The sequence below is a fragment of the Saimiri boliviensis genome, chromosome 2 (genome assembly GCF_048565385.1).
Source record: "Saimiri boliviensis isolate mSaiBol1 chromosome 2, mSaiBol1.pri, whole genome shotgun sequence".
Taxonomy (NCBI): Eukaryota; Metazoa; Chordata; class Mammalia; order Primates; family Cebidae; genus Saimiri; species Saimiri boliviensis.
Window position 1 is genome coordinate 37380631 of NC_133450.1, and position 8539 is coordinate 37389169.

Sequence of the window (8539 nt, forward strand, 5' to 3'; positions counted from 1 at the left end):
GATGATGCGGTGGCTGAGAAAGAGTCTCACTGGTGTCCACAGAATGGGCTATTCTGTCTACTTGATTATTTGAATCTTCCTCTGCTGAGGTTACCCTTTGTTGAGGATTCACATGGAACACAAATATCTTCATATCTTTTGCCCACTTAGAGAAGTCTATCTACATACCTCTTCCCCAAATTTCTTTGTCACCAACTTTCCAATCATGTTCCTTCCAAGTCCCTGACCATCCAGCCAAACCATTGGCTACAGCCCATGAATCAATGTATAATCATATATCTGGCCATTCTGTGTCCCCTTCCAAGCAAAGTGCACAAACAGGCACACTGCCCAAAGTTCTGCCCATCAGGAAGAATTCCCTTCACCACTATTCTTCAAGGATGTCCCAGAAAGAAACTGTAGTGCTGCAGCTGTCCACCTTTGGGTTATGCCTGCATATCATGCGGTACCATTTGTAAACCAGGCCTGATCTTCTCTTCTTCTGTGAACTGATCATTAGGTACTCCTCACAAGGTCCTAGGTGCAGGCTGAGAGAGAGAAGGCAGTAAAGCAGGAGTAGGAATTATGGGCATTTGAGACACTTCTTCATATAACTTACTTGTTCCTTCAGGACCTGTTTCGGCCTGATCATATATATACCATTTCCATTTGATAATAGAGTGCTGCTGTGCACACACAACTTTATGGCTTAGTGGGTCAGCTAACACCTAGTTTATGATAGGCAGCTCAGATCACATGGTAACTTGATGGCTCATAGTCAAGCATTCTGTTTCTACCAAGGCCCAGTAGCAGGCCAAGAGCTATCTCAAAAGGAGAGTATTTATCTGTGGATGATGGCAGGGCCTTGCTCCAAAATCCTAAAGGCTTCCATTGTGATTCACCCATGAGGGCCCACCAAAGGCTCCAGATAGATCCCTGTCTGCCACTGACACCTCCAGCACTATTGGATCTGTTGGGTCATAAGATCGAAGTGGCAGAACAGCTTGCATAGTAGCCTGGACCTATTGCAGTCTTTTCCTGTCCTAGGCTCCACTCAAAACTAGCAGGTTTTTTAAAAAATCACTTTATAAATGGGATAGAGTAACACACCCAAAGAAGGAATTTGTTGCCTCTGGAATCCAAATAGGTCTGGTAGGCTTTGTGCCTCTTTCTTGGTTATAGGAGGGGCCAGATACAACAACTTACTGTTCACTCAGGAAGGATATCTCAGCAGGCCCAACACCACTGGACCCCTAGACACTTCACTGAGCTAGAAATGAATTTTAGTTTGATTTATTTTCTGTCCTCTGACATGCAGATCTCTTACTGATAAGTCCACAGTGGTTGGTGGAAGGGAGCAAAAAGGTATTGCATTGTGTTGAGATGGGAACTCAGCTAAGAGTCTACTGGAGTAGTCCTTCTGAAAATGCATATAAAGTGCATTTCTCATGGTGCAAAGTGCAAAGCATGGAATAGACATTGTATAAACACTGGGAAAACAGGAATAAGAAATGGCAGGAAATTGGAATTCTCAGCCTGCTGGGCACAGGGAGGCAGAGATATTGTCCAGGAATAGCTGGGTACTTGCTTCCACGTTCTGCCCTTCTGTCTTATCCCACTTCCCTCTCTGAATGTGGCCTTGCTCATACTGGGTTTGGCTCAAAAACCACAAGGATGATGGCTAGCTTGAAGTATTTCCTATTAAAGGCATGGATCGTATGTACATATTCTTAAATAGTGATGTGAATATGGGTATAAAAGGATTAGGCCTGGAAAACAATGCCCAGCTTCTCAGGGTGTTCTGGACACTAAGGAAAGCTGTGCTGAGAATTGCTCCTCTGATTCAGCTCCAGGTGGCTTCCCTGCTGCTTCTGGCATTCTTGGCCAAATAAAGCAGACATGGAAGATTACAGCTTAAGTGGATGTGGTTTCCCCCTGCTAGTTTTAAGTCTACCTGAATGCTTCATCAGTTTTTGCCCTTGGTGGATTTACAGTGTAATGCGAAGATAGACATATAAACAAACAAGTTACAATATGACAAGTGGTCTTTGGTCCTACAACTAGCAGGATGGTGTTAGGTCCCAAATAATTTACTCTGCTGAGTTTGACTGTATCCTAATTTAAGGGTCCCAACAGTTGAGATTCTTTCTGTTTCTTTCTAAAACATTGCACTGAGCCCTAACTAAGTCAAAGTGCCCTGGTTGCCCAGGAAAAAATACTCTCCTAGGGCAGGGGGCTTGAGCCAAGGGAAATGTAATTCTCCTGGCCCCCTACAAAAGTAACCCTGGACTTTTATGCTTAGAGTGACACTTTCCTAATCTGCCTCTGTATCTTCCCATCTTTTTCTGTACTGGCCCTTGTGGGGCTGCTGATCTAGGGGAAGCTGACTGATGAAAATAACCTTGTCTTCTGTAGATGTTTACCCAGAAGCCACGCACCAAGCTAGAGAGGCTGGAAACCTGTGCTCCAGAGAATCTCTGAATTGGAAGATACCTCAGAGGTCACTGAATTCATTCCCTGCAAAAGGTTTAAACTTCTGTCATTATTCAGACATGAAAATGACAAGTTTTTTATCCTTTTGGATGTAATTTACTCATCAGGTAAAAAGGATTATCTGTTCCTTTTTCCTCAAATGGCTATTATGAGGATGAAACACTATTTGGGAAGACATCTTTGCAAAATAGAGAATTATTAAATACAATGCACAATTTAATTATCAATTCTTTTGATAGCTTCCTCTAGCCTCCAGTCTCTGCTAGCCATTTTCAGTTTCCTCAGCCATCTTGAAGTGTTCTCCTTAAATTCTTTCAGTATCAGTCAAACTACTGATGGACAATTGTAATTCATGTTCTTCCGAAGGGACACCCAAAGTCAGCTTTTGCTTCTAACCAGGTATCCAAAGCCAGATTTTTCTATTCCTTTTCTGAAAAGGGAAATAAAAGCCTCAATAGAAAGGTTGTCTGGCAACCAGAAAAAAAGAAAGAATTTCTTTCAGCTTTTCCAAGAAGAACAGAAAGGAAATCTTGAAATATAAATTATTTTTTAGTGATGTCTTGAAAAAGATATTATTCTTCATTATCTGCCGTTTTTACCCTTTTTCCTGAATATGGCATATGCAAGCAATGAAACCATTGTGTATCTTTAAAATGAATAAAAGTAGAGATAGCTTTAGGAGATGGAAGGAACCTTAGAGATGTCCTGGTGTATCCATTTAGTTTTTGAAATAGAGAAGTGGGTTTAAGGATAGGTGAAAGATTTCCTCATGATTTCTAGCTTTTTAGTGCTGAGCCAAGACCAAACCTAGGGTTCCTAACTCCCAATCCAGGATCATTGTTGCTAGGACAGAGGTAAGATATGAACACAAATAACTACATTGAGGTATTCTTAGACTAGTACCAGTCCTCATTGTCTAACCTGGATGTAAGGGTGGCTCAAGCAAAGACCCCAGGCCAGGGACCTTCTGCTACACTGTCAAAGGGCATTTGTGTTGGAGATCCTAAGTGACATTTCAGATGTTTACCCTGGAGATAAAACATCTGTTTTGAATCTGAATTGTGCCCATTTCACAGAGAACAGAAAATTGGTTTGTTTCTTTTCTCCTAGCTCAGAATTGCTCAGGTTGTATTGACTTTTCTACTGGGGCTGAGGCTTGTCTCTCATGCTCCACTCCAGTGGGAAGCCTGGCAACTCTCCTGAAATGTCAAGTTGTGGAGAATAAAAGTTCCCAAGAGGAGGAAAATATCCTTCTGGTCAAATCCCATTATAGTGAACTCCCCACCACTGTGTAAACTCCCTTGGTGTTAATCCAGATCAGTCCCACTTGAGTTACATAGGCCAGTGTCTGGGGCATAGAAATAGTTGTTCCACATGATCTCACTGTGACAAACATTATCTCTCTCCCACCACCAATCTTTGTCATAGAAATGAGTTTCTGATGAGTCCAGAGGGAGCAGGGTCTACCTGGGTGGGGGAAGGTCTGGTTTGTCTGTCTACCTCTGCCTGTCTGTCCAGTCTTGAGTGATGCAGCACATGTTCTCTGTCTTTTGCAGTATACAACCCACCACATGGGTAAATTACCGTGCTGCCACCCAGGGCTGCTGCTTTGATGAACTGGGTGGCCAGTGTGGTCTTTCCTAGAGCCTTGATGGTCTTGCCTATGCAGAGGTGGGGCAGTGGATTTTCAGGGGATTATTTACACTGATACAACTTCCAGGTGGTGTTGGGGGCAGTGACTCTCAGGCTCAGGGGAATTGAAGTGTTAAGATGTTCTATGCATGGGGAATTCTGGACACACGGTATCATAGAGTCCTAAAGCTGGAAGAGGCTTAGGATTACCTATGCAAATGGAGATGAGTTTGGGTTATGAGATATTTTGGGGTCTGGCTGCAGCACAGAGTGAATTGGAAGTCAAAGGCCTGACAGAGAAAAAGGCATTTCTTCATAGGGATATAGCAATGTGGATCTGGGAAAGGAGAAGGCAAGAGACAAGAGGTAGGTTTTCTCTGGCCCTGAGAAGGGAAGTGACTTGGCTAAGAATGCGCAGGTAATTCCCTTGCTCATGCTGCAACTCAGGTGGGTCTGCTTTCTAGAGCAGCTGGTTTGGAGACGTGACGGGAACTAATCTTCATTAAATAAATCAGAGAGAAGCCAGATGTTTGCATCTAGAGTTGGGCTGCATGATTCCTGCTACCTGCTGCTGCCAGTTTGTTTCTGGGTCGACCATGAGATCTTTTGTCTGCAAAATAAAGCCATGAAACACTCCTGCCAACAAAGCAAGGGAGAGAGTCCTCTTCCCACTGTGCCACCATGAAAGTAGCATATTTGGTAACAGTTGTTGTTTAAAAGTGTCGATTAATCATGCCATCTGCCCTCTGAATCCTGAACCAGTTGAGGACTAGGCATAGGAATCCAAAAGGGCTATGTGTATCTATCTTAGTCCAGTCCCGGGGGAATGTGGCTCAGAGTCCAGGGCAATATGGACTTCATAGTCTTCCCCCTCTGAATTGAACTTATAACCTCGTCACAAGCAGGGAAGCTAGATTCCACAGAGCTGAAAGGTAGACTTTTACAGCGTGGAAAAATCTGGAGTGCGAAGGAAATCACCTGAGGGTTGTAGGCAGACCATGTCCAAAAGAGAGCCAGTGAGAGCTAGCCACATGCTCAGGACACTTCCCTGCACCAGCAGATGGGACACAGAGGGAATGGAGACGATGGGGGGAGAGTGGGAGGACTTTCTCCCCAGTATACCAAGAGGGCACATGTTCTTATTTTAAGGTCTGATGCAGGAACAGGGGGAGAAAATAGCTCCTCTACACCCACCCTCTCTTTCTCAGTGAAACCTACTTATCTCCCCACCTTCATCCACAGTCCTCACTCGCTGCCTGTCTCAAGGTTGTCTTCTGCTCACTTTGTGTTCTCCTCCAGCCTGCACAATGCTGAGTAAAGTGTCAGTTTCTTTGCAAATCCGTGTTCAGACCGTGGTCTCTACCTTGGTGAAACAGCAAGTGGTTGTCCCAGGTTGGCTACTCCCTGAGACAAGGATCTGGATGCCAGTAGTTCATCTGGGAAGTGATGCCAGGAAACACCAGTAGAAGAAGGGGGAACTAAGACAAGAAAGGAAAGGGTGTTATCAAGCAGGTCACCACTTGGGCAACCAGAGCTTCTGCCCCTGGGAAACTCTCTGTCAGTATAGAAAAAGATGCCCAAAGCCATCCTAGTGAGAGTGAGAGAGCCAGGGTGTTTATTTACCACATTCTATCAGTCAAGCAGTCTGCTAGATACATGCACATGATACGCAATTTTTGCTTTATGAAGTAAAACTCTATCTAACAGTTAGATGTGAGATACTCACCAGCTCCCTGTGGCATCTCTCTCTGATTTTTGTTAATTTTGACACAAGACGTTTTTTGAGCTCTGCTCAGGTAGAAATGTACTGCAGTAAACTAACACAGGAACAGAAAACCAAACAGTACGTGCTCTAACTCATAAGTGGGAGTTTAACAATGAGAACACATGGACACAGGGAGGGGAACGACACACTGGGGCCTGTTGGGGGTTAGGAGACAAGAGGAAGGAGAACATTAGGACAAATTCCTAATGCATGTGGGGCTTAAAACCTAGATAACAGATTGATAGGTGCAGCAAACCACCATGGCACAAGTATACCTATGTAACAAACCTGCACATTCTGCACATGTATCCCAGAACTTAAAGTAAAATTAAAAAGAAGAAAAAATAAAAGAAATGTACTGCAGTAATCTCCAACAGTTGATCTACTGGTGGTACTGAGAAACCCACCCTCCAAGGACCTGTTGGCTTCTGACACATACAAAGACAACAACAGCCTTGAACAAAGCTGCATAACCGTCTCTGTCAGTGGATGAGTCTTACTGAAACTACCAAGAGAGAATGGCAGGTACTACAGTCCTTCGTAAGCTTCACAAAATGCCTCCTGCTACTGAGTTGCTGACCTCATTTCAGATATTAACTAGTTGAAAGCAAATTGGCTCTGACAAGTTTCTTTCTCTCTGAGTGTGGCATGAACTTTGCCTGCTTTCTATATGGCCATTCAAAGTGCTATTGTGGAGACCGGGATTGACCCTTGGGGTTGTCACTTGGAGACCATGCCTTGAGGTCACTGTCTAGCTCTTTCTGGGATGAACAGGAAAGTAAATCATGAATAGGTGTTGGGTCCTGGGAAGGCCGCCTCTCAAAAAGATTGATCAGCTGAGCTTCCTGGCTCCTGTCCTGCTCCCTGCCCTCAGGAATCTATGCTCTGCCCAGGCACCCCAAGAAGTCGCCTTGGCTGGTCCTAGATGTCTCCTCTGATACCTTTGAAATGAAGCACTTGCCACCTCATAACTTATCCTACCGCCTCCCCAGGGCCTCTTCTATGTTGGACTTGGTGGCCAGTGGAGTCTCTCCTGGAGCCTCAAGGGTCTTATTTCTGCAGAGCTAAGGCAGTGAAATTCAAGGGATTATTTGGAAATTCTGCTAAATTTAGAGACAGTGTTATATGGAAACACATTTATTTTCAGGCTATAGTTCAAGCATCTTCAAGGGCAGAGCTCTTTATTAGTTTTCCTATGATGCAAGCAAAATAGTTTTTGGGGTACAAATTCCAGTCTACATAATTCAGTTATGTAAAAGTAGAATTTTATTTCTTTTCCCCAAATTTGACACTTACTATGAGTTGAATCGTGCCCCCTCGAAAAAGATAGATGGAAATCTTAACCTCTAGCACCCAGAGGTACTTACTTGGAGATAGGGTCTTGACAGAGGCAATCAAGTTAAAATGAGAACATTACGGTGTGTCCTAATTCAATATGAAGGTATCCTTATAAGAAGAGGAAATGAACACAGACATGGACACAGGGAGAACTTCAAGTTGGAGATGAAGGCGGGGATGAAAGTGATGCTTCTAGAATCTAAGGAATGCCAAAGACTGCCACTGAACCACCGGAAGTTAGAGGCCAGGCATAGAAGAGAATCTATCCTTCCCTGCACTCAGAAAGAACCAACCCTGTTGACACCTTGATCTCCAAATTCTAGTTTACAGAACTCTGAGGTGATATATTTCTGTGGCTCAAGCTGCCCAGTTTGTGGTACTTTGTTATGGTGGCCCTAGAAAGCTAATGCAATACTTAATTCTTTTTCACTGATGGTCTTAAACTTGATCTTGCCAATTCAAAGCACATTTGAGAGTCTTCTATTGAATTCAGTCTCTTTAGAATACTCAGGCAATTCAGACTTGCCTCTTCTCTTCTGTCCTTACTTCCTGGCTGTGGTCCTAGGCAGAGCTGTCTTTACTTTGTGGATTCTGCTGCTATGTGTCTGTTTCTTTTTGCTGTGCTGGCTCTAAACACTCTGTGTCTATTGCTGAAGTGTCCACTCCTTGCACTTTCCCTGGCTTCACGTCACCGGGTCCAATCAATTTACTCAGCATCAACACTCTCATCTTACATATGAGGCTTCCCCAGGTCTTCCAGCTGATTCTCAGCCTCACCTGCACCTGTCTTGTCTTGAGTGTTGTGGCCATGGGGTGGGATTAGGCAGGAGTGGGGAAACTTTGCAGATGTTATCCTGAGCCTGTCTCTGGGGCCACAGGCTGCCAGGGCAGGGAAGTAGTAATTCCAGGACATAACTTTGCCATCCCAGACCCATTCCACCACCACTCTGCCTCTTCTCTGGCTGCCCACATGTCCAGGGACTCTCTGTGAGGCCAAGATATGTGAACCCCGAGGCATCACTATAGCAATTGGAAACTGAAAACATTCTGAAAATCCATCAGTGGGAGAATGATTGCATAGGTGAGAGAGTATCCTTATTGTGGAATACTATGCAGCTGTTAAAAAGTGTGAGGACACTCTCTATCCTGACATAGAAAGATCCAAGACATGTTGCGTTCTACAATAGCATGAATGGCATAATTCTATTTTCATAAAAACTCTGTGTGTATGGATGCAAAAGGACAGAGAATCCTGGATGTATATCTTAGTTATTGGTGCTACCAGCAGGGGACACATGGATTAGGAGAGAGAGGAAGCTATATTAGAGGAGA